Source organism: Patagioenas fasciata, unplaced genomic scaffold (assembly GCF_037038585.1).
Source record: "Patagioenas fasciata isolate bPatFas1 unplaced genomic scaffold, bPatFas1.hap1 Unplaced_44, whole genome shotgun sequence".
NCBI lineage: Eukaryota > Metazoa > Chordata > Aves > Columbiformes > Columbidae > Patagioenas > Patagioenas fasciata.
In genome coordinates this window covers 400,911-424,581 of record NW_027288761.1, presented here as the reverse complement: position 1 = coordinate 424,581, position 23,671 = coordinate 400,911, and the positions used below count along the sequence as shown (strand labels likewise).

The 23,671-nt window shown below is 57.5% G+C and overlaps 1 long non-coding RNA gene across 1 annotated transcript; it reads left to right on the top strand.

The window, feature by feature from the left end:
• The first annotated feature begins 11,074 nt into the window (after window positions 1-11,074).
• On the top strand, window positions 11,075-23,247 carry LOC139826862 (uncharacterized). The gene is made up of 3 exons (XR_011736988.1): window positions 11,075-11,202; window positions 15,985-16,606; window positions 21,008-23,247. It is a non-coding gene; the product is annotated as an uncharacterized lncRNA (long non-coding RNA).
• The last annotated feature ends 424 nt before the right edge of the window (window positions 23,248-23,671 follow it).

The following is a 23,671-nucleotide window of genomic DNA, read 5'->3' as shown; positions in this document are numbered from 1 at the left end:
TCCTGGATCCGTCCCGAACTCCTGGGTCCCCCCCGAACTATTGGGAGCCTCCCCGAACTCCTGGCTTTCTTCGGGCACTCCTGGGTCCCTTCTGACGGGCCTGGGACAGTGCTGGACGGCCTGTGGTGGAGATGGCCAAGGGCACTGGCAAGGCTGAATGTCCCTGACAGACCCAAGGGCTTTGTCCCCTTGTCTATGGCTGATGTTCCTGCCACCAAGGCCTACGAGGAGACACATCAGTTGTCACGGTCCCGGGGCCTCCCTGCGCCCCCTGGGGAGGCTGAGGAGGCGCCACACTACTGTCCTCCGCTTGGCATCGCACTCCAAAATGCAACTTTCACCTCAAATCTCCTCACAAACTCCCCCAAAACGCCATGTTTTTCTACCTCAAATCCCCTCCAAGTCCCCCAAAACACGATTTTTACTTTCAAATCCCCTCACAAACTCCCTTAAGATGCCACTTTTTACCTCAGATCCCCTCAGAAACTCCCAAAAAATGAGGGGGTTTGCCCTGAAAATGAGTATTTACACCCTACAGATGGAGCTCTAGGCCCAAAATAAGGCTTTAGGCCCTAGAAATGAGTATTTGGACCCTCAGAATGAGGATTTAGACCCTAAAAAGAAAGTTTTCTTCCCACGGCACGGCAGTGAGCGCGTCTGTCACATCCCCCATCCTGCACCCGTTTCTGGGAGCGCTGGACGGAGCAGCGGACTGTTCAAGACTGAGAGCAACGGGGGTGGAACTTGTAGAAACTGGGATTCAAATTTGGCCAAGGCCACCCTGAGAGCACCCAGGTGCCCAGGGCTGAGCTGACCCTGGGCCTCCCAAGGAGACACCCTGGCCTCCCTCCCCAGGCGCAGGGTCACAGTGGGGCCCTTTGTGACCTCACACTGTGACTCCCACTGCCCCGCATGTGCTCAGCGCAGCCGTGGCCCCAGCCCACACTGTCCGGCAGGACGGTGACGGGACAGGGTGCGAGCACGGAGCTGGCGAGAGCCCCGAGCGTAGCCCACGTCTTTCAGAGATTCATAGAATCAGAGAGTCATTTTGGGTGGAAGAAACGCTAAAGATCGTCGAGTCCAACCAGCCACAACCTATCTCTAGCTGCCCTGGCAGACTCACGCAAGGAGTCCCTGAGTGCAGCTCCCATCTTTCACTAGCGAGGAGCTTCCAACCACAGCCCACGTCTTTTACCGCTGCCCCTGGCAGACCCGCACCACCAAGACGTTTAGCTGAAGCTCCCCAGTTCCCGACTCTCACCCCTTCACCCCATCGAGCAGGATGGCGCAGAGACCCCCCAGCCGCCCCAGGCTGGCCCTGCAGGACGTCAGGGCTCGTGGGGTCGTCCGAGCTCCATCGCAGCACGAGGTGGATGTGGCCCAGCCACCAGAGATTGGTGAGTGAGGGGCCTTGATTGTCTGGGCAGGGTGGGGGGCAGCCCTTCCTCTGCTCTGTCCTGCAGACCTGCAAACCCTCTCTGCAGCCCTCCCTGCTCTCCTCCTTCATTAGATGCCAGCTGGTTACCTGTTTATGAATTTGAAGAGCAAAGCGTGAACTTCATCGTGACCTTTGTCGGCAACCCAGACAAGGTAACCACGGCTGTGTCAAAGGCGGCTGTGCCGGCGTCTGCTGGCAGGGGCTCTGCTGCGGGGCTGCTGGAGGGAGCTGGCTGGGCAGAGCTGCTGCTCCCAGGTCTCCAATGGGCACCGCACCCCGTGCTGCGGTGCTGCTGGGCGTGTCCCCATCTCACACTCCCTGTTTGTCTCTCTGCTCTACGTCTGCCAGGAGGAGAGCCAGACGATTCGTTTTCTCCTGAGCATCTGTGAGCTGTGTGACAGCAGCCAGCGCCGCGGTCTGACCCAGGGCCTAGATGTCTTCTGCCAGAGATACGAGCTGGCAGAAAATATCAAGGTGAGGGGATACCTGGCGGCTGTGGGGAAGGGATGGAGGCCCCTGGCACCGGCACCCTGTGAGGACAGCGTTGGGCAGGGGCTGGTGGCACTGGGTGCTGGCGGCTGCCAGGTCCCATCCCGGCTGTGCTCTGCAGGTGCTGCTGGAAGAGGAGCCCAGAGAGCAGCTGCGCATGGCGGTGTGGTGGCAGGCCACGCTTGCCATTGCCACATTGAGGTACCTGTCCGTGGCTCCTGGCGACTCCCAGAGCCCCATGTCCGCCTGCATGAGGCCTCGAGGCGCTGCTCCCATCACCAGTGTCTAATTGGCTCCTCTGTCTCTTTGCAGCTCGGTGGAGGGAGTGCTGGAGGGCAAAGAGAGAAGTCTAATCCAAGTGGTCTTCTCCAGTCTCTTCTTGCCTCCTCCAGAAGAGGAAATGCCATACGCCACCTATTGCGTCTACTTCTTGGTAAGTGCTGGGTGAGCTACAGGAGCCCCCGGTCCCTCTGGGCTGCTCCCCTACCACCCCATGCTGCGATATGACCATAGATCCAAGGCAGGGCAGGGTCTCAGCTCTGCTGTCCCACCCTCATCCCTTCATCCCCTGCCTGTGGGCCTGGCCAAGTCCAGTTTCGCAGGCTGCTCTGCCTGCAGCAGATTATTTGCCGCTGGGTCTCTCCCAGGCACAGCAAAGCAGCGTGAGAGTCATCCCTTGCTGCTGGGAGCTCAGATCAGTCCCCTGCGGGCGAGAGGGATGGCAGGAAACATGGCCACAACTCCTTGTCTTCTTTGCAGACCATGACATCCATGGACTTCATGCTGCAGGAGTTGCTTCTCAACTCTCCTGCCTGCAGAGTCGGCGAGCTGCTGCAGAACATCTTCCAGGTCTGGGGCGTGCAAAGTCTGGGCTTCACAAGGGCTGTTCCTGGCCCTGGGGGACGGGATGTCCACTCTGGAGGTGACAGTCCCACCCCATGCTGTGCAGAGACAGCGCGCTGCCGGGAGGGTGCCCACCTCCCTGGGAAACCTGGGGCTGCCCTCCAGGCAACTCCGCGGCACAGTGGCCGCAGAGGGTGCCATCTGCCTTCCTGCCTGGCCACAGGGCTGGCCCGGGGCCTTTGTCCCAAGCCTGCCAGGGATCCTAGGGCAGGAACCCCACTACAGGCTTTGCTCGAGACCAGGGGAAGCCTTAATGGAGTGGGCCAGTCCATCCCAGCAGCTGAGCACTGCTGCTTCTGCTGGAGCGGGGGGCCGTTCCCAGGGCTCACCAGCAGCTTCTCTCTTCCCAGATGCTCTTGACTTTCACCAGTTCTGATAGAGCACATGTGCGGCTGAGGGCCATGGGGAGTATTGAATGCCTGAGCGCTCTGCTGTCCACACGTGCCACAATGCGGGTAAGGAGCCAGGCACCCTCCGGCCAGGCCGTCTCATCACCCCTGCACCCCAGAGCAGCCTGCAGCTCTCCCCACGCAGGGCTGCTGCCCAGCCAGCTGCTTTGGGAGCTGTGACCAGCACAATCCTGGAGAGCCCTGACTGCCCTGGACACACACTTGGCTTCAGGGCTTTGGCACCAGCTGCCTCCCTTCAATCATCCTCCTGTTCTTTTTCCCTCACCCAGGACTGGCTCCACTCTCAGAGAGACATACACGGCGATGTCAGCTATAGAGACATCCAGTTTCCAATCCTCGGACAGCTGCTGGGACATCTCCTTCTCCATACTTCTGGGGAAATAGAAAGTGAAGCCGAGGAAGCCGTGTCTAGCCTTCAGAGATTCATGGCTCGGCAAAACAGTAAGAGAAGTTGCTGTGGGCTTCACCCCCCTACGCACGGACATCTCCCCCTATGTCTGCTGCTCTTCCTGACCTCCTTCAGCCCTCACAGCTGCTTCCCACAGCATCCCAGCTGTCATTTTGCTGCAACAGCTAAGTGCTCTCCTGAACTCTGGGATCCATTCTCTGCTGCTCCCATTCCTCCTTCCTTTCAGGATCTAGAACCCCGCTCTTTTGTGGTTCCCAGAGCCAAAGCTACGGCTGATTGCCATGTCCCAAAGCCATGTGTTCCCTCCCAGTGCAGAGCAGATCCATCTCTGCATCCTCCTGGCTGGTCCTGCCAGTACTTCCAGCAGGAAGCTACTCCTGATGCCCTCCAGAAATCTCCTTGACCACTTAAGTCCTGCCACCTTGCAAGCAGATCTCAGGGCAGTTTGGGAAGCTTCCTGGCAAAGCTACTGTGTCTTAGTGACTTTTCTGTGTTTCCCTACTGTTTAGGCAGGAACAATCAAGCACAACAGCCCCCTTTGGAAGGTGATCTCCCCGACTTGGGGCTTTGGGTAAGCAGCTAAGACATACTAATCAGCTCTTGTTGGCGCTCTTGTTCGGCATCAGCCGGGGACTTGTGTGAGCAAAGATCTTCACAATCAGCGGGACTGCCGTGGTCTCCCTGTCCCTGCTGAGAAGGTTCCTGCTGTCCCCGAGCAGGGACGATGCGAGGGCTGCGCTCCAGTGTCCCAGCAGCAGCCCCAGTCCTCCTGGCCACCAGCAAGCTCTGGTTGGCAGCAGGGCCAGCACCCTGTGCCCAGGGCCCCAACCCGCCTCCCGCGCCCCGAGGCCTCTTTTCTCATCCTCCCCATGCAGACACTGCCACCCCTGCTGCCAGCTTTGCTGCGGGCACTGCCACCAGCACTGCTAGGCGACTCTGCAGGGCTGCTGGCGCTGCCCAGTTATGCAGCACCATCAGGGCACTTGGCGTGATATGGCTTTGCTTCCTTTCTTCCTCCTCTAGTCCTGTGCACCATACCTCAGACTTTCTGAGAGGACAGACATCGTCCTTGTGTTCATTGAGGCGATGAGAGACTCCAGCATCTTTGACAAGGAGCACACGAGGGACTTGCTGGACGTGGTCATGCAAAACCCTGGCTTCTGGCTGGCGGATGTAAGTGGCCTGTGGCTGGAGTGCCCTGCCTTTTGGCCCTGTCAGGTCTTGTTCCTCTCTCCATCCCTCCTTCCCAACCCCTGTTGTCTCAGGCACCTGAAGCCACATGAAGGCAGCAGAAAGGGATGGTAAGGGCAGCCGAAGAATCCACCGCACTCCAGCAACAGCACCATCCTCACCTGTGTCCCCTCCAGGTGCCAAAGATCACGAGCTGCATCCATGAAAACCTGGAGAGCACCAGCACGGCACCAGCCCGGCAGAGCCTGGACTCCCTGCTTCTGGTGATGGCTGACAGGAGACCGGGGGAGGTGGTCCGGACGCTGCTGAGGATCGCTCCAGCAGGAGACAGGTACTGACCCCAAAAGCCATGAGGGTTTGTCCCCTGTGGGGAGAGGGGCCCGGGGACTCTCTGGCTGCCAGAGCCAAGGAATCCTGCAGGACACCCCCGAGGAGCAGGACCCTCCATCCCACCACGCTTTCCAGCCCTGGGGGTCAGCCAGGCCCGCAGCAGCCACAGCTGAGCGAGCCAGCCCAGAGCCCCCCACCGCGCCCCTGCCAGCCCCACGGGAACACCAGCTCAGCCTCTGCTGCTGCCCAGGGCATCCCATGTGTCCTGCAGCGCTGTGGCCCAGGCTGCCCTGCTGACAGAGCGCTCTGGCTTGCAGGACTGCCCTGGCACTGTGGGAGGTAGTCTTCTCCGCACCCCGGATACCGAAGTTCTTCAAGAAGCTCCTCAGAGAACTCCAAGTCAGCAGAACATTCTACAGCCTGATCAGCTCAGCCACAGACCAGGCCTGCAAACTGCCCTTGGCTGTGAGTTACCAGGAAAGGCCTCGGTCACCTTCAAGAAGCCCAGCAGGCTCTGCCAGTGTCTCACTGCTGCCTTTGCTTGAGCTGATGCCCTCCAGTGAGCTTCAGTCGGAGGATTCTGGTGGCGAGTCCCACGTCCAGAGCTGTCAGAGGCATCCAAGCCTGGTGATAGCCTCCCTGGTCCTCCAAGTCCTCATGAGACTGGCAGAAAGACCTGACATGGTGAGCAGGGTGGCGTCAAGGGGAGCACTGTTGTCAGCTGGGGCTGGGGCAGCAGGTGGGGCGGTGGCTTGGCCTTGGCTGGGGGTCAGGCGGTGGGTGAGAGCTCCAAATGCCCTCCCTGCCGTGCTGGAGCCTGATGGCTGCCGGGGGAGCTTTCCAGGCACAGAGGCTCTCCCAGGCATCTCCCCTTCAGGCCTGTGGGGAAAGGGAAAGGGGATGGCTGAGCAGGGCACAGGGAGTCCTCGCTTTTCTTCCTGCCCTGGCCCTGCTGTCCTGTGTCTCTGCCTGTGTGCCCATGGCCGCCACCTACCAGGAGGCTGCCACAGAGATTCCTGTGCCACCACCTGCCAGGAAGCTGGACAGGAGGCTGGTGCTCAGTGACCAGCTTGCTTGCCAGGGTGGTCTTTGAGTGTTTCACAAGAAGGAAACTGTTCTTCACACAGGCAAGAAAAATGCAGGTTTTCCTGCCGCACGTCATCGGGGTGCTCGACTACGCCAATGTAGACATCAAGACGAAGGCCCTGGAGTTCTTCCGAAATGTGATGGGTCACCTGAAGAGGGAGGAGACCAGCCCCATCACCAAGCAGCTGGTGGAAAAGCTCCTGCCCCTCTTTGATGATGTAAGGCTGATGGAGGAGACCGAGCCCTGCGGGCGGGCAGCTGTCACCCCATGGGCAGCACTGGGAGTAGGGTCCTCTCCACTGGGCTCTTACAGGATGGGTTCTGGGCTTTGCAGCCCAGCACAGCTTCCTCCTGCACAATCTGAGCCTGGAGCATCTCCCCTCACATCAGCCCCCATACTGCTGCTGCTCACCCTGGGCAGAGAGCCGCTGGGTTTGAAGTCCGACTTTCCTCCTTCCTCCCAGGTGTCCAGCCGGCTGCGAGAGCTCGCCATCCGCCTCTTCAGAGAGCGGGTGCAGTCAATGATGGGGCATGCTCCCCCTCTTCTTTCATCTGAGCGACGAGAGCGACAGCGTGGTCAAGGTACAGCTTCCACACTGAGCACTGAGGCAGAGGAGGGCGTGCCGATACCACATGGGTGGCCTGGGCACCAGGGGACAGGGCTGCTGGCAGCTGGCAGCCTCCACCAGCACAGCCCGTAGGAAGGGTCCCTGCAGACCCAGCGCGAGCCGCAACAGAGAAGCTGCCACAGCCATTTCCATCACCTGCCCTACCTGGTCCCGCAGGGCTCAGCAGCGGCCCGTGGCCACCGAGGCCTGAACAGGCACGTCCCTACGGGCTCCTCAGCTGTCCCTGCAGGTGCTGGGGCTCAAGCTTTGAGCCTCACTCCCTGTCCCCAAGGGCTGTGCCCAAGAGAGCTCCAGATGTTTGGGCCAGGGCATGTCTCTGCTCCCAAAGGGCAGGATTATCCCAGCAACAAAGCCAAGAGGAGGGGGACACCAGGTGCCATCTCCCAGCTTCTGCTGTTCTGCAGGCCGCCAGGGAAGCCCTCCTTGCTGCAGCAGAGCTGCTCCAGTGGAAACAGCTCAAGCACTCGGCACAGACACAGCAGACATGGAGGATTGCAGAGCGCTTGGTGAGGACAACGCCCAAGGCTCAGGGCAGATGGGTGCTGCCCCACATCTGTGGGCTGTGGGCTCTGCAGAGGTGCCTCGTCCGCCCTGCTGCAGCCCGCAGCTGCATCCTTGTTCCCTGTCCTCAAGAACAAAGCCCCCAGGGGCTCTTCCCTCTGCCCCACACCCAGTGGGAGGGAGGGCTGCCAGCACCCCTGGGACCCCTCGGCCTGTGTCTCTCTGTCAGCCTCAGCCCCACAGGGCTCCTGGCTGGGACACAGGAATGGCCTGGGGGGGAAGGGGAACGTGGGTTGTTGGGAGGAGAGACAGCGACTTGCTCACACCCTTGTGCTCTCTCCAGCTGGAGCAGGACAGGAGCAGGGCTGAAGAATACTTGAATCGCAGCCTGCCGTACCTGAAGGATGCTCAGGCCAGCTTGCGAGAGGCGGCCGCGAGGTTCATCGGTGAGTCACAGCCCCTGGGTCCCTCTTTCGGCAGCATGGCCCCAGTCCCCGCCGCTGCCCAGGCGCAAGGAGCAGCCCTGTGGCTGCCAGAGCCCCGGCTGCCCCGTGCAGGGCCTCGGGCTCCCCTCCCAGCCCTGCCCACGTGGGTGGCCTTGGTGGCCGCCTTGCTCAGTCCCACCATGTCAGCTACTGGTCTTCCCTGACGAGGGGAGGGAGCAGGGCTCTGACGGAACTCTGTGCCCAGGGCTGGCTGCGCGGCCCCTGAGGGACCGAAGGGAGGAGGAGAAGCTGGCTGAGATCTGCAGCGGTGAGTAGGGAGCATGGTCCGGAGGGGATGCCTGGGGGTCTCTGCAGACGTGGGAGCTCTGGGTTCTGCTTCTTTCTGTTGCAGCCCTTCAGCCCTTGGAGCAGGACAGCGAACCCTCCATCCGCTCTCTGGCGGCTCAGACCATCCTCATCCTGAGCAACCCAAGGGAGCAGCCAAGATCGCGATGGACCCTGCGAGCCCTGTGCTGCTGGTGCCGCTAAGCCCGGCGGAGGTGCAGCTCTTCTCGGGAGGAGGGCTGGATTTTAATAAAGCTGGAGGAGAATGCCAAAGCCCCGGTGCCCTTCAGATGTGTAGTGCCCTGAGCGTGCTGAGCAGACGGCGTCGTTCCTGGGCTCTCCCGCTGCCGCAGGACGTGGCGGGTTCACAGAATCAGAGGACGGTTTGGGTTGGAAGGGACCTTCACACTCATCCAGTGCCACCCCTGCTGAATGGGAACTGCGGAAGAACCGACGTCCTTACGTTCCTTTAACTGCAGAGTGGCAGTCTGGGGGGATTTTGAATGTGTTAGCTCTGGTGGATACGGGGGCTGAGCTCACAGTTTTACGTAGTGATATTAAGAACAAAGATGCTACATCACAGATTTGTGGTTTGGAGGGACATCTGACCCCTGCTCTCCAAGCTACTGTTACCCTCACAATCGCAAATCCCAAGCCATTTACTGAAACAGTGTTGATTGCCCCAATTAAAGAATATATCCTGGGTATTGATGTCCTAGCAGGGCAGACGGTTGAAACCTTAAGTGGTCGTTTTGCTTTCGGCTCTCTGCACGCAGGATTTGCTATCTGGTCTGTAACTGTCTTGTGTGGATTCCCAAAATGGGATCCTGTTGTGCTGCCTGCACCTGCCAAGGTGGTGACTCTAAAACAATATCGCATCCCGGGGGGGAGGAAGGAATTACTGAGACTATTCGGGCACTCCAGCAAGTGGGGATCACTAAAGAAACCATGACGGCTTTCAATAATCCTATCTGGCCTGTTTGAAAAACAGATGGCACTTGGAGAATGACTGTAGGCGATAGAGAATGGAAGAAAGTCACCCCCCACACCTTGCAGTTATGGTGCCAGCCCTTCTGAGAGCTTCTCTCTCTGCCTTTCTCCCAGAGACGGCGCAGCAGCGGCTGAGCACGGCTCACCAGAGGAGACGGCGTGAACAGCCCCGCCAGGAGCTGCCCGACTACCCTGTGACACCGCTGGCCGCAGCCCAGGACCTCAGTGCCCCGACCGAGGGTCTCCCCAGCACCCTGGGTGAGGCTTCCACACACTGCGGGTGGGAAGGGACTTGCCGGGGGGCAGCTGCGCTTGTACCAGTGTCTCCAGAGGCTTGGGATGCTCCTGGGGGCTGGGTTAGTGCCCCTGTATGTAAACCTCAGGTGTGAATTGGCCTCCGCGTCCTCTGCAGGGGCTCAGCGGAGCTCTCTGAGCCAGCGCAGTGCCCGGAGGGGGCAGGAGGGGAGAGGCAGGTGGGTTAAAGCCCGTTTGCCCTGGCTTTGTGGTGTCCCCATCCTGTGCCGTCAGGTCCCTGCTGGGTCTTTCCCCAGGCGGGGACGCCCTTGGCGGCTTCCCCTGCGGGTCTTGCTCAGACTGCGAGGGTCTGGGCTCCGGATGAGCACGAGGAGGGGTCCCCTTCATGGGGGACATGGCACGAGGGAGGCTTTGGGATGTTTCTCTTGTTGGTGAGCAACACCCTGGACTGCGACCCTGTTTCTGTGGCACTTTCTGGGATCATTCCCACACTTCCTTCCCCTCTTCTCAGGGGGATGATTACTTAGAAAAGGAGAAGATCCTCTTGGAGTCCCTGAAGAAAGCGCCATACACCACTTCACGTCTGTCAGCATCCCGTCCGTCCTTCTGCCCTTCTCTGGACCGCAATTTCTTTGGGGTTTCGCAGTTATTTCTGGAGATCCCGAGGAAAGTGCCCTACTGCGCTTCACCTCTCCCAGCGCCCGGCCATCCTCCCTGCCCCCGACCACCATTTCTGAGAGGGTTTCTTAGAGAAATGGGTTTAAAAGCCCAAGGCTCTTTCGCCTTGTGTTCCCTGCCCCTGAGAGGGCCCCAGCCTGGACTGTTTCTCTGCTGTACCTTTTAAGTTGTATTTTATCTTATAATTAAGGCATCTTTTTAACGCGCAAACATCTGAGACTCTGATACAGGGAACCTGGGGTCAAGAACGTTTCCGGGACAGTTTTGTGCGCATGAATCCGCGTGTGGCACTGCTTTGCTGATGGAGCTGGGAAGGAAATACTCGTCCTTCTCTGGAGCCGAAAACCACACACAGTGGTTGGAGAAACTGCCGGTTTGACTCGGAAGGATGGAGCCAGAATTTGAGGGCAGAAATCAGTTGCCCCAGGTCCTTGGGTCTGGAGATTGTTCCGGGATGTTCTTCTGGTTTTTAAAGGCCGTCTTCCAGAAAACAACAATCCAAGTGAAGGGTCCAGGCTGTGTTTTCCTCCCCACGCATTTCCCTGTGTGATCTGCTCTGTGACCCCTCGTGAGCAGGGGTTGGACTGGGGGTCTGCAGGGGTCCCTTCAGCCCGGGATTCTGTGACTCTGCCCTGCGGTTCCCCAGCACCCCCAGGATGTTCCACAGCCCACAGGCAACTGCAGCTTTTCCTTTTTGGGCCGATTTCTAAAAAAAACCTGGCTGTGGTTTTGGGCTTCACCTCCTGTCCGGGTACCCCGGGGTGACAGCGGGGCCTCTCCAGTCCTTCCGCGGGCTCTGCCCGGTCGGAGCAGCAAGGCCGGCGATGGGGAGGGGTTCCCGGGGAGGGCAGAGCGCGCCCCGCAGGGCTGCGGGGACGTTTCTAGGCAGGCTCCGCGCTAAACAGCCCCGTTGCTAGGGCAGGGGGGCATTCCCAGCCCGGCGCTGCGGTAGACAGACCCGTTGCTACGGCTGCGGGGCCTTCCAGGCCGGACTCCGCGCGGCGCGGCCCCCGTCGCTATGGGAACGGGGCCCTTCCAGTGCGGGCGGCGCGCAGCATGGCGGTGCCCCTGCCGAGCGCGGCGCTGAGCGGCGTCCGGAGCGGGCGGGCGTTCGGCACGGCTGGTGAGTCCCGGGCCGGGGAGCCCCGGTTCCCCTGGGCGGGCAGCGGGAGCCGCTTGCGGCGTGGCGGGGAGAGCGCTTGGGCGGCTGAATTCCTGGCGTGGCCGGCTTGGGGAGGCGGGGGTGGCTCCGGCTCTTCCCGGGCTCTCTCGGCCTCATCTCTTGCGCTCTGGAGAAAGTGGGAACTCTCTGGCAGCGAAGAGATGGAGTGAAGAGCAGAGGCAATGCCGCTGTTCAGCGGCATTCTTTATTTCATCAGCGCTGGGCAGCACTGGTAGAGTCTTGCACCTGGGCAGGAACAAGCCCAGGTTCCAGCCTAAGCTGGGGAAGGACCTGTTGGAGAGCAGTGTAGGGGAAAGGGAGCTGGGGGTCCTGGGGACAGCAGGGTGAGCATGAGCCAGCACTGGGCCCTTGTGGCCAGGAAGCCAATGGTACTTGGGGTGGGTTAGAAGGGGGTGGTCAGTAGGTCAGAGAGGTTCTCCTGCCCCTCTGCTCTGCCCTGGGGAGACCACACCTGGAATATTGTGTCCAGTTGTGGCCCCTCAGTTCCAGAAGGACAGGGAACTGCTGGAGAGAGTCCAGCGCAGCCACCAAGATGCTGAAGGGAGTGGAGCATCTCCCGTGTGAGGAAAGGCTGAGGGAGCTGGGGCTCTGGAGCTGGAGAAGAGGAGACTGAGGGGGGACTCATTCCTGGGGATCAATATGGAAAGGGGGGTGTCCCGGAGGCACCCCAGGTTCGTTTAAGGGACAACAGGGTCCAAACCAACTTTTGTTAAACCGGTGAGAAACAGGGTTTTAGCATCCAAAAGTGACTTGAATACAGGTTCAGGTACCAGTTGAGGAAAATTATGAAGGGGCAGCAACCAATACGACAGGCGGTGCACAGAGTGCATGCACGTGGCTTCACCAAAACAGTGCCGGAGCCGTCCCTGAGTCCGGGAGGAGTCCGCACTTGCCTGAACACGGTGTGGGGTTATTTTGAAGAGATACACGTGCTGTAGTGAGTACGGAAAGTGCACACTCGCGATTCTGCGAGGGTAAATTTATAATACACTCGCAATCCTGCGAGGGTTAATACACGTGCAGATGTGCACGGAAAGTTACACGTGCTTGTGCGGAAGCAGGGGAGGAAAATACACACGCGATTGTGCGAAGAAATAATTGATACACATGCTTGTATTGAGCACGGAACGTTACACTTGCAAGTGTGCATGGAAAGTACACGTGCTTGTACTAAGCATGGAAAGTACGCGTGCAAATGTGCACGGAAAGTACACGTGCTTGCACTAAGCACGGAAAGTACGCGTGCAAATGTGCACGGAAAGTTACACGTGCTTATGTGGAAGCACGAGAGGAAAATACACCCGTGATTATACGAGGATTAATTTTACACAGGCTCGTATTGAGCATGGAAAGTTACACGTGCATGTGTGCACGGAAAGTATAAATACACTCGCAATCCTGCGATGGGCAGTTTCACTCACACCTGCAGCGGCAAGGCAGCGGAGTCTCCATCCCGGGGGGGCTCTCGGCGGCAGCATCTCGCTCGTGCTCCGAGAGACCCGCGACAAATGGGCGAAGTCTTGACGAGAGTCCCGTTTGTTATTGGCTGATCAGATCTGACTGTGGGCATTCCAGAAGCTTCTCTGTGCCCCCACTCTGGCTGTGGGTGCACCTGAAGCCTCCAAACATCCCCCACACTGGCCGCAGGCGCCCAGCGGCTCCCTGGCACCTCGGCGCTCCCTTCTCCTAACGGCCCTGGCCAGGGGCTCTGGGGCCAAACAAAAGAAGCTGTAGCAGAGAGAGGGGGAGATGTGTCTACTCCTTCCATGATGAAGGAGGGAGGGGGAGAGAGGGGGGTTTGCACCTTGCCACACCCACTGTCCTGTACTGTACCCCACTATACTGCCCCTTCACCCTGCATACCCCCTCCCACCCCCCCTGCACCCCAATGTCCTCCACGTGGTGCTGGTGGATGGATCCAGCTCAGCACAGGGTGGGGTGCCCGACTACTCTTCCTGGGCCCCCCCCAAATCCTGCTGTGAACCAGCAGGTCCCAGTACAGCCCAGCACCGCTGTGCCTGCCCTAGGGGGTTGCAGCCAGTGGGGGGTGCCCAGGAGTGGGTGCTGGCAGTTTGGGGGAGCACCCACCTGGCCCCAGCCCAGGGCAGCGTGTTGGGGTGATCCTGGGTCCCCACACCATGACACCCAGCAGCAGCCACTACGTGTGTGTCACAGGGCTGTGCTTGACACACACACATACCCAAGCACCTCAGAGCCCCCACCACCCTCTCCCATGGGCATCCCCACTCCGATGCCTTCATCACCCTGAGCATCCTCACCTGCACCCCCCTGCTCCTGGACACCAATTTAAGCCCAGCAGCCCCAGTGCTGGGATGTGTTGTGCTCAGCTCTGTTCCCTGTGCCCACTTTGGGGGTTTCCTGCTTTATCTGCCCCCACTTAGGTGTTTTATTTCCCCCTGATGGATGCTGGATGTGCAGTGGGACCTGCTGCTGCTGCCATGGTCCCCCTTTGCTGCCCAGGGTGGGGGTGCTGGGACCACCTGCAGCCCCAGCTCGTTTAGGGGGCAATGACTGGCAAACCAGCCTTCCCCCCACCCCGGGGGCACCCATTCTGCCCCCCTCTTTGTGCACTCTAGATTCTCCCCATCCCTCTTCCCCTCTGCATCCTCTCTCCAGTTCCTCTGATCCCGAATATCACAGCTCCTGTGCTTCCCCCTCACACCCCCCATGCCCCAGATTCTTTCCTGGTTCTCCCCCATTCCTCTTTACCCCTCCAAATCCCCTCCAGCTCCGTTGCCCTCCGCAGGACTTTGCTCCTGTCCCCTGCTCAATCACCTCTATCCCCACCAAGCACCTTCAGCTTGGCTCTGGTCCCTGCATGCTCACTCCCACCCTGTGTGACACCCCCTGCACCATCCCATTCCTTTCCCCCTCCCCATATACACTTGGATCCTCTCTGGACCCGTCTCCAAGACCCTCCCTGGGTTTCTGTGCCCCCTGCTCTGCTCCAAGCTCCTCTGGGGCCACCCAGACCCCTCTGTCCCTTCCTCTGCTCCCCGTGAGCTTGGGCAGGATGTTCCCCCCATGTCCCCCCTGGATGGGACCCTGCCCCACGATCTCACAGCGAATAGAGCCTGGAAAGAGGCTTTGCTGTCATCCGCTCTGGGTCGCCCATGTCGTGGCTGGGCTGGGACAAGCACCAGCCGCCTCCTTCCCCAGGGGAGCTGGAGCTGGTCCCATCGTTGTGCAGGTTTTGGCAGTCGTTCTGCTTGCTGGTGTTCTTCAGATGACCTGAATCCCAGAGCACAAAATCTTTCCCATGGATATTTCTCCCAAACAGGCACGGGTGTCAGAGCCGGTGAGCTCCGGAGTGAGCGCTGTGCTGTCCCCGCGCTGTGCTTTGTCCCTGCGTGAGCAGTGAAAGCCTGGCAACTGTGTGGGGGTGTTATTTTTCCCTGCTAAAGTGGCTGAAGCATTTCAAAGGGTTTCCCCAGGTGTTCTTGGCAGAGAGCTAAAGCCAGGCACATTTCCCTGGCCTCTGCATCACCCAAGACACTTCATTTCTGCTTTTCCACCAAGCTGAGTGGTGCCGTCGATGTGCTGGAGGGAAGGGGTGGCATCCAGAGGGACCTGGATAGGCTGGGGGGTCCATGTGAACCTCATGAAATTCAACCAGGCCAAGTGCGAGGTCCTCCACCTGGGTCAGGGCAATACCCAGTACCAGCACAGACTGGGGGAGGATGGATGGATGGATGGATGGATGGATGGATGGATGGATGGATAGCAACCCTGTGGAGAAGGGCTGGTGGGTGACAAAAGGGACATAAGTCCACAATGTGCATTTGCAGCCCAGAGAGCCAAGTGTGTCCTGGGCCACATCACCAGCAGGTGGAGGGAGGGGATGCTCCCCCTCTGCTCTGCTCTCCTGGGGCTCCCCAGAGAACCGAGTTCAACTCTGGGTTGTCCGGCACAAGACAGACATGGACCCCAGGGGCTCTGTCCCTCTGTCACCAGTGCTGCCTCAGTCCCACCCTGCTCCCTCCAGCATTTTAGAACGATGCTAAAACCCAACCTGTGGCTGGTGATGCCAACCCAGGCGATGTGTGGCTCAAAAATCAGCATCACATATATTAACCCTCCTAAAACCAACATGGAAATGGCAGATGTTTGTGCCTCCTTGTGTGGAAGCAGCTCTGGCTGCCTCATCCCGCATCCCACCCTTGCAGCTCCAGGACAGACCCCACACTGGTGGCCCTGCCTGCATCTCCTGTCCCAGAACAGCCAAAGGAGCCGCTTGTTTTGGCCTCCAACTGGCTGATTTAGCCTGGTTCCCTTTCTCCATGAAGGATAAAACCCGGTGCTGAGGCTCCGGTGTCAGTCCCAGCCTGTGCCTACCCTCCGTTGTGTGTCATTTCATGTGATTTTGATCACATCCTTGAAAACAAAAAGAACCTCCAACCCACTCAATCTCAGCCCTCCCAAGGCAGAGATATTTCCGTGTGGTGAACGCTCCCATGCAAATTCTCCCATGTCCTATTTTAGGTTTCTCGCCGGCACCGGCTGCAGACAACTGCGCTGGAGCTCCTGTCAAGCCTTAGACAAGGTTCTCAGGGATAGGGGTCAGTGCCAGGGGTGGGTTATGGTTGGGTTCCATGATCTTGAGGGTCTTTTCCAACCAAAATGATTAATGAGTTTTTAGGGTTTATCCCAAATGATGGGAACCCCCGGTTCCAGCTCTGCTCTTTACCAAATACCTTTTAGAGGCTGAAGAGGAAGGAGACGCAACACCTCAGCATACGGAGGATCTTCCCCAAAGCTTCCCAGTGTCCCTTCTGTCTCTGCACATCAGGGCAGGGCACAAGGGACAAAGTACCACCAGCACGCTCTGAAAGGTCATCATTTCTACCAACTGCAACCTGATCTGGGTGAAGATGTCCCTGCTCACGGCAGAGGTTGGACTGGATGAACTGTGAAGGTCCCTTCCAACCCAAACTGTTCTGTGAGTCTGATTCTGGGATTCTATGATTTTCTTCTCTATGACCTTCAGGCTGTCGGAATACCTGGAACTGGGACATTCCCAGCTGTTGACCAACAGACTCTGGGTCTTGGATTCGGTGATGTCGCTGCTGAGAGGTGGGTTTCTCGGTCAGCTGAGGCTTTGGCAGATGTTTGTGGACACACACGGGCCCACTGGTGCAGCCAGAGCCGTCTGGGGGACAGAGGTCCCAGGAAGTTGCTGGCTCCACAGGATCAAGGAGGGGAAGCCAGGCTGCCCCCGGCTTTCCTCTGGCCAGGAACGCCGTCCCCACCCCAGCCCATCCCCAGCTCTGCGAGGAGAACAGCTGGGTGAGGGCCAGGGCGATGGGGCTGCCTTCAAACCCAGGTGAGTGCTCCTCAGGGTTTGACCCCCATGCGTCCCGGGTGACAGAAGTGACCTAGGACCCCCCATTGCAGCTGGACCACAGGTTTGGGAGGAACGAAAAAGATCTGCTTTATTAAACCCAGTGGAGAAAGGGTACAAGGGGTGGCGGGGGAGTGCAGAGCCAAATGGATGGTCTGGGCCATCCAAAAGACGTGGGGTGGTGGGGGCATCCGAAGCACAAGGGATGGTCTGGGACATCCAAAGCTCTCCTGGAGCGACTGCTGCGTCTTCTTGCTGGCTTTCTTCTTGCTTTCGATCAGCTGCTGCCCCTCCTTCTTGATGTCTTCCCGTGTGGGGACGTGCTCGTCATCTTCGTCATCAGATTCAGAGGATTCTGGAGGAGGGAACAGAGAGAAATGGGCTGGGGAGGGTCTGCACGGCCCCCTCCGCTGTGCCGGTGTCACCAGGGAGAGCCGGCACGTTTTGGAGGGCTGGTGGCTTCACAAGGAGCTTTCCTGCCAAGCCCTGGCTCTTCCTGCCCAGCATCCCAGGCTGAGCTGCAATGCCGCTGTGACCCATCCCCAGCTGTCGGGGCTTCCCAGAAAGGTCTGGAGCCACGCGGTGCTGGACGCCGCTCCAGCTTCATTCAAAAGAGGTGGCAAGCTCCAAAAACTCAGTGGCTCCTCCAAGAGCATCCAATAGGAAGAGGCCACAGACAGACCCCAGCACTGGTTATTCTTCACAACCAGGTGATTTTGAAGACAAGGCTCTCCCTCCTTGCCCCATAGCATCTTTTCTTGTTCCTTCTGTGGTTCGATGCTCACCACCCCACTGGCTGCCTTCATGCTCCCACATCCCCACCTAAAAGCACCACCCATGCTCAAAGGCTTGGAGACAGCACAAGGTCTGGAGAGAACTCATGGGCTGGACTCTGCTGGGACAGGAGAGACAGGCGAGGATGGTCACAAATCCCAACAGGCAGGGGCAGGGACAGTCCCCGTGGGACGCGTCCCCGCTAAGCTCTCCTACCGTCATCACTGCTGTCTCTCTCCTCAAAGGAAACCACCACGTTCCGAGGATCGCTTGACATTTTTTTCTCCAGAAAATCCCTGGCCTTCACAAAAGTCTGTGAAAGACACCCTGGGTTCATTGCTGAAGGGGAGGTGGGTGTTAGAACCCAAGGGATGCCCTTGATGATCCCCTGGGGACAACACCCTGCAGTGCCCAGTGCCACCTGGAGCTGAGCTGCTCCATGGGGCCACCTCCATCCTCCTCACTTGGGACGGGCCATCAGGAGGAGCCTGGTGCGGGTCCCCGAAGACCCCAGCAGGGATGGAGACCCCACGTACCCCGTTGCTCCCATCGGGGATGTGCCTGTCAGGGACAGGTGGGCTGCCCGCTGTGCCAGGTACTGCAGCTTCTGGCCCAGGTACTGGAGCTTCTCCTCCACCCCCTGGGACAGGAGAGAATCATCCTGGAGACAGAGAGAACCACCTTGGTGGGCAAAATGAGCCACTTGGGGTGACGGTGGCTGCACCAAGTGTCACCGCGCTGTGTCACTGCACCACCCAGCGCTGGGTGGGTACCTGGCCGGGCACGGTGATGCCGTGCAGATGCAAGATGAGGTTGTCGATGTTGTTTTCAAACCCGAGGAGGAGCTCAAGGTCCCTCAGCATCTGGGCTCGCATGCGGTCCCGCCGGGCCTCTTGTGACTGCAGTTTTGCCCTGAGCTCCTCCTCCAGCATCCTGTAGCCAAGCACAGCCACATCCATACAACTGCACAGGGGTGCAGAGACACCACAAATCCGTTGCAAAAGCTGCTCAGGTTGCAACCCACCCCCCTGTGCCGTGAGCGGGGACATCTTCACCAGCTCAGGTTGCTCAGAGCACCGTCCAAGCAGAGTTGAGGGGCAGCATTTTCGGTGCAGGGCTTTAGGGTACAGGACTTGGGGGTGCAGGCTTCGGGTGTTCAGGACCTGGGGCTGCAGTAATTTAGGGTGCATTGTGTGGGAGGACAGAATTTGGGGTGCAGGATCTGGGGTACAGGTTTTTGGGTGGGGAATTTGGGGGTGCAGGGTGTTGAAGGACCTAGGGGTGCAATATTTGGGCTTTAAGGGTTTAGGGGGGCAGGATCTGGAAGTGCAGAGTTTGGGGACAGGATCTGCGGGTGCAGCATTTGGGGTTACAGGTTTTGGGGGTGCAGGGTTGAGGGAATTGTTTGAGGTGCAGGGTTATGAGAGTGCAGGATTTCCAGGTGCAGAGTTTGGGGGCGCTGGGTATGGGGCAGCAGGATCTGGGGGTGCAGGTTTTGAGGGGAAGGATCTAGGGGTGCAGGTTTTGGGGGTCCAAGGTTAGATAGGATTTGGGGCTGCAGGGATTTAGGGTGCAGGGCTCTGGAGTAAGGGGTGGGAGTGAGGCTTTGGGGGTGCAGGTTTTGTGTTTTCAAGAACTTGGGGTGCAGGGTTTGGGGGTGAAGACTTTTGGAGGGCAGGGTTTGAAGGGTGCAGGGTTCAGGTGTTCAGGACTTGGATGGAGGATTTGGGGGTGCAGGGTTGGGGAGAAGGATTTTGAGGTGCAGGATTTTAGGTGCACGGTTTGGTAGGGCTGAGTTTGGGGGTTCATGATTTTGGGGTGCAGGGTTAGGATTTGGGCGTGCAGGGTTTAGGGAAGGATGACATTGGGGTAAAGGTATTTGGGGTGAAGGGTTGGGTAGGACAGGATTTTGGGGTGCCAGGTTTGGGAAGGAAGGAAGGAAGGAAGGAAGGAAGGAAGGAAGGAAGGAAGGAAGGAAGGAAGGAAGGAAGGAAGGAAGGAAGGAAGGAAGGAAGGAAGGAAGGAAGGAAGGAAGGAAGGAAGGAAGGAAGGAAGGAGGGAAGGAGGGAGGGAAGGAGGGAGGGAGGGAAGGAGGGAAGGAAGGAGGGAAGGAGGGAGGGAAGGAGGGAGGGAAGGAGGGAGGGAAGGAGGGAAGGAGGGAAGGAGGGAAGGAGGGAAGGAGGGAAGGAGGGAAGGAGGGAAGGAAGGAAGGAAGGAAGGAAGGAAGGAAGGAAGGAAGGAAGGGAAAGTAATGTCGTGCTGGGGCATCGCTCCCGCTTTCCAAGGAAGAACAGCTGCACCCGATGGCAAAGGGCTATCAGGACTTGATCAGCGTTCATCAGGGTGTGAGGGGAGAAGGAGGTGAGGCCCACCTGGTGGAGAGCCAGCTGCAGGCTGAGGTGATACGATGTGCTGGCCCAAATCTTAGCGAACTCTGGAAGAACAAGGGAAAGACCCGTCATGCTCTGAGGCAGCAGCCGGGAAGCCGGCAGTGCTCTGCCCTGCCCGCGGGGGCACGGGGCTGCGCTCCACGCGGCTCTCGGAGGCTCAGGGCAGGCCCTGGTGTCTCCCCAGCAGGGGCCAGTTTTGCCGGGTCACATCTCTGAACACACAGAGCACACGTGGCCCACGAGCACCTTCAGCTCTTCCATTCAGACATGAGCTCAGCGTGGGCAATGCCCAGCGCCAGGCAAGGGCAGCCCCTTGGGGTCAGGGGCTTCTGCCTGGGCTGCCCCAGGAAGGCAGGGGCCACGTCAGGGAGGGAACCAGGAGCCCTGGCTGCCACATCAGCCCCTCAGCCCTTTGAGATGGTCAAGCAGGTCCCTCCTTGCAGTCACCACTCCTGAGCAACCACCCCCCACAGTCCTCGGGTTTCCATGCCTGATTTCAGAGATGTCCTTGACACAGACACACATGTGAAATTGGGCCTGAAGGCCTTACCATAACGCTCCAGCTTCTCAGTGGTTGGAGTCGGGTGAGGCTGCCAGAAGAGGTCTCTTGCCATCTTAGTTCCACTCCTGCTTCAGGTCAACAACTGCAGAGAGTGGCTGGATGATGGCTTTACTGCTTCCTGCAAAAAGCCTCCTCTTTCTCCTCTCTGCTCTTCTCTCTTCCTTTTCTTTCTTCTCCTCCTTCTCCTCCTCCGTCTCCTTCTCCTTCGGAGCTCTGGTCAGTTGTGCTGTTGGACTAGAAGCGTCTCTCAGCCGAGGTGTTTCACTGGCCGGGGGCCCTGTCTGCCAGCCAAGGGCCATGAGCAGGGTGGGCTGTTGGTGGAGAAGTTTCTGGTGCTTTCAGGGGGTGGGGGAGGAAGGTGCATCTGCCACAGCCCCTCACAGTGTCTGGGAGCTGGAGGGCACCCAGCTGAGGATGGTGCTGCCACTGGAGTGCAGCCATTTCCTCAGCTGCCTCTGAACCTGCTGCCCTTCCCATCCCAAAGCTGCTGCCTTGAAATCGTTTCCGGGTGCCTGAGGCAACGGGGCGAGGGAGGGAAGAACAAGGCCTGGAAGGGCTCCAGGGCAGGGCAGCCACGGGCCGCTCACCTTCCTCAGCCAGGAGCCAGGTTCTCTCACGGCCACATCCATGATGCTGCTCGCCTCCTCCTTGTCACAGGTGCTGGAGTCTCTCATGGCCTCAATGGCCACAAGGGTTGACGTTTAAAACCTCTACTTGAATCTGAGCTGTGGTCAGTTGTGGTGGCGGACTAGAAGCTTCTCTCACCTGAGGGGTTTCACTGGCCAGGGGCCCTGTCCGCCAGCCGAGGGACACGGCTGTGACTGCAGTGCGCTGATAAAATAAAGAAGGCCGTGTCACGGGATCATCGACTCTGCTGTTATTTCTCCATTTGTGTGGCGTCTGGGCCAGCACCACCGCTCCTGAGCCGGGAGCCCCAGGAGGTGACGGGGCCCCAGGGTTTTGGAATTTGACAGTGGACTTGGAGGTGCGGGGAGGAAAACTGGCAGCTCCTGCACACCAGGAGGGGCTGTTGTCCATTAAAACGAACCAAGTGGCTCATGATGTTCAAAGCCGGTTTAGTCCAAAGGACTCAAAGACACTTATGCTTTTTCTATGGATAAACAACGTTTAATCCAATTCCTTAATTGTATTCTTTAAACATGTGTTCATTAGAGCATAAGCAAAACAGCGCTGGGTGCGCGGGGGATTCACTCCGCCCAGCACGCACACTTTTAACAATAAGAAGTGTGCTTAAATACAGTAAGGTATTACATATTCATAACGACCCCAGGAACGCCTCTACATATTCATGAAGTGAGTCTCAGATCACCATTCCCATAGCCCCTTCTCGCCCCTCCCCTGTTCGCCTGCGCAGTGTCACTTGGTGAATTTGAGGAGGGGTCTTTAGGGGTCTCTGGATGAAGGCTCCTTCAGCTCCGTCACAGTGGACTTTTTCCCTTTGGCTCATTACGAGGAACTGGTTGGAACTCAAGCTACCAAACCGACTGAAACCGGACTGGCGCCCCCTTTTTGCTGTAAATCTTGGCTGTCTTGTCTCCTCAAGGTTGCAGCTGGTGCTGTAAAACTTCTTATCTTGGCATTCGATGAAGTCCTGCTTTTTTTAGCACAATTGGTTACATACAGCTCTAAACTAGATATTAATTACGTGGTTTAAAATGTTAGCTTGTTAGTAGGCCCTTACTATATAGTTGCTTAACCCTTAAAACGTTAGTTCCCTCTATCAATAAAACTTCCTAAACAAGTTTCATAACTTTTTACATAGAACTTAACCACCTTTTTCCCTTTTCCAAGTTCAGAGTCCGTGCCTCATTTGGTTATATCTGTAAACATTCAACATCTTAGCGCAAATCACAACTGCATTTTTCACATTTTTCACAATTCCCCCTTTTTCGTTTTATCCTATTGATTCGTGCTTTGCCTCAAAGTTAGCTAGTACTTGCCTAGCGGCAGCTAGGTCCAGTTTGGTGTTATCTTTTAAAATCATCAATTTATACCCCGTTTCTTTTGTTGCCGTTTCAGGATCTATAGGCATAGCTGAGATTTGCATGCCTTGGACTACTGAATGTATTAACCGAATAAAGCATGGGATCAAATATGGTACAAACAGTAAACCCAGAAATGCGCATACTATCATGAACCCTATTTTCTTCCACCAGACTACCATTTTGAGACCAATATCCATTAGGTGGACTTGGCCACCAAGTGGGAGGAGTAGAGGTATTTGATGAATTTGCCCGCAGCACTAACAAGGGTTTGTCCAATGTATTCACTAAAATCTCGTTTACCATCCTCCCTTGATATGCATATCTGCCCTATTATTAAGTGACTTAATACCCATCCTTCTGGTCTTTTTTTTTCTTGAGTTACATGAGTTCTGTTCCGCACCAGTAATCCTTCTGGGCTTACACTCTCTCCTCTCCAAGGCCACTGTTCTGCCATGTGAGACCCCCACATATCCAGCATGATGTGACATTTAATTCCTGGGCTATCTTTTCCATAAGGTCTATGAACAGGTTTTTCCCCTACTGTTGGTAATTGTAATCCCTTGTCTTTTTGCCTTATTTCTTCATACCAATCACTGCTTTTCTGTACCACTTTCTGTTTCTCTTGCCTTCTTTTCAATTCCTGAGTGGCACTCTTAACTAACTCCTCCTTATACTGATCTTGCACTCCCTTCCATCTGAATAGCCCCACATACCAGCTTGTGTAAAACAGATACTCTGTTCTCACCTAGGGCAGGAGACAGAGCCTACACCGAGTCCACCTTTCCCTAGATTAGTTGCTACCCGTAACTTCTGCCCTTGGATTTCACATTTTTCCAATTTTGTTCTATCAATCATAACATCCAGAATTAACATGAGTGTGATAATTGAGAACATATTGTGTCAGTTGTCTTATTCTCACGTGCTTATAGCATTTGGTACAGGGATTGGGCAGGCTAAGTAGGGAACAACAAGTCACCACTCCTAGCAAGAGGATCAGGTCCAGGTTTCCGCACCCTCTGCCTCTCTGGCTGAGCAGGTTGCAGCCGGCAGCCGAGTTCGTCGTCTTCTCAACAGAAAGGGCAGTGTCCCCGCCTTTCCTATTTTTGCCGTTAGCGTGGCGATGTTTTATCGTTTCCCACCTCTTGGCCTTCACTTCCTAGGAACAACAGGAGCAACATGGAATTTGATTTCTCTTTCTACACTCTATTCTTCTCATCACTGGTGGACTCTCTAAATTCCCATTCATCCCTTCAGTAAATACCTCCCACCATTCTTGACTATTCTTTTTCTGTTCTTCCAGTGGCAACTAGAATCC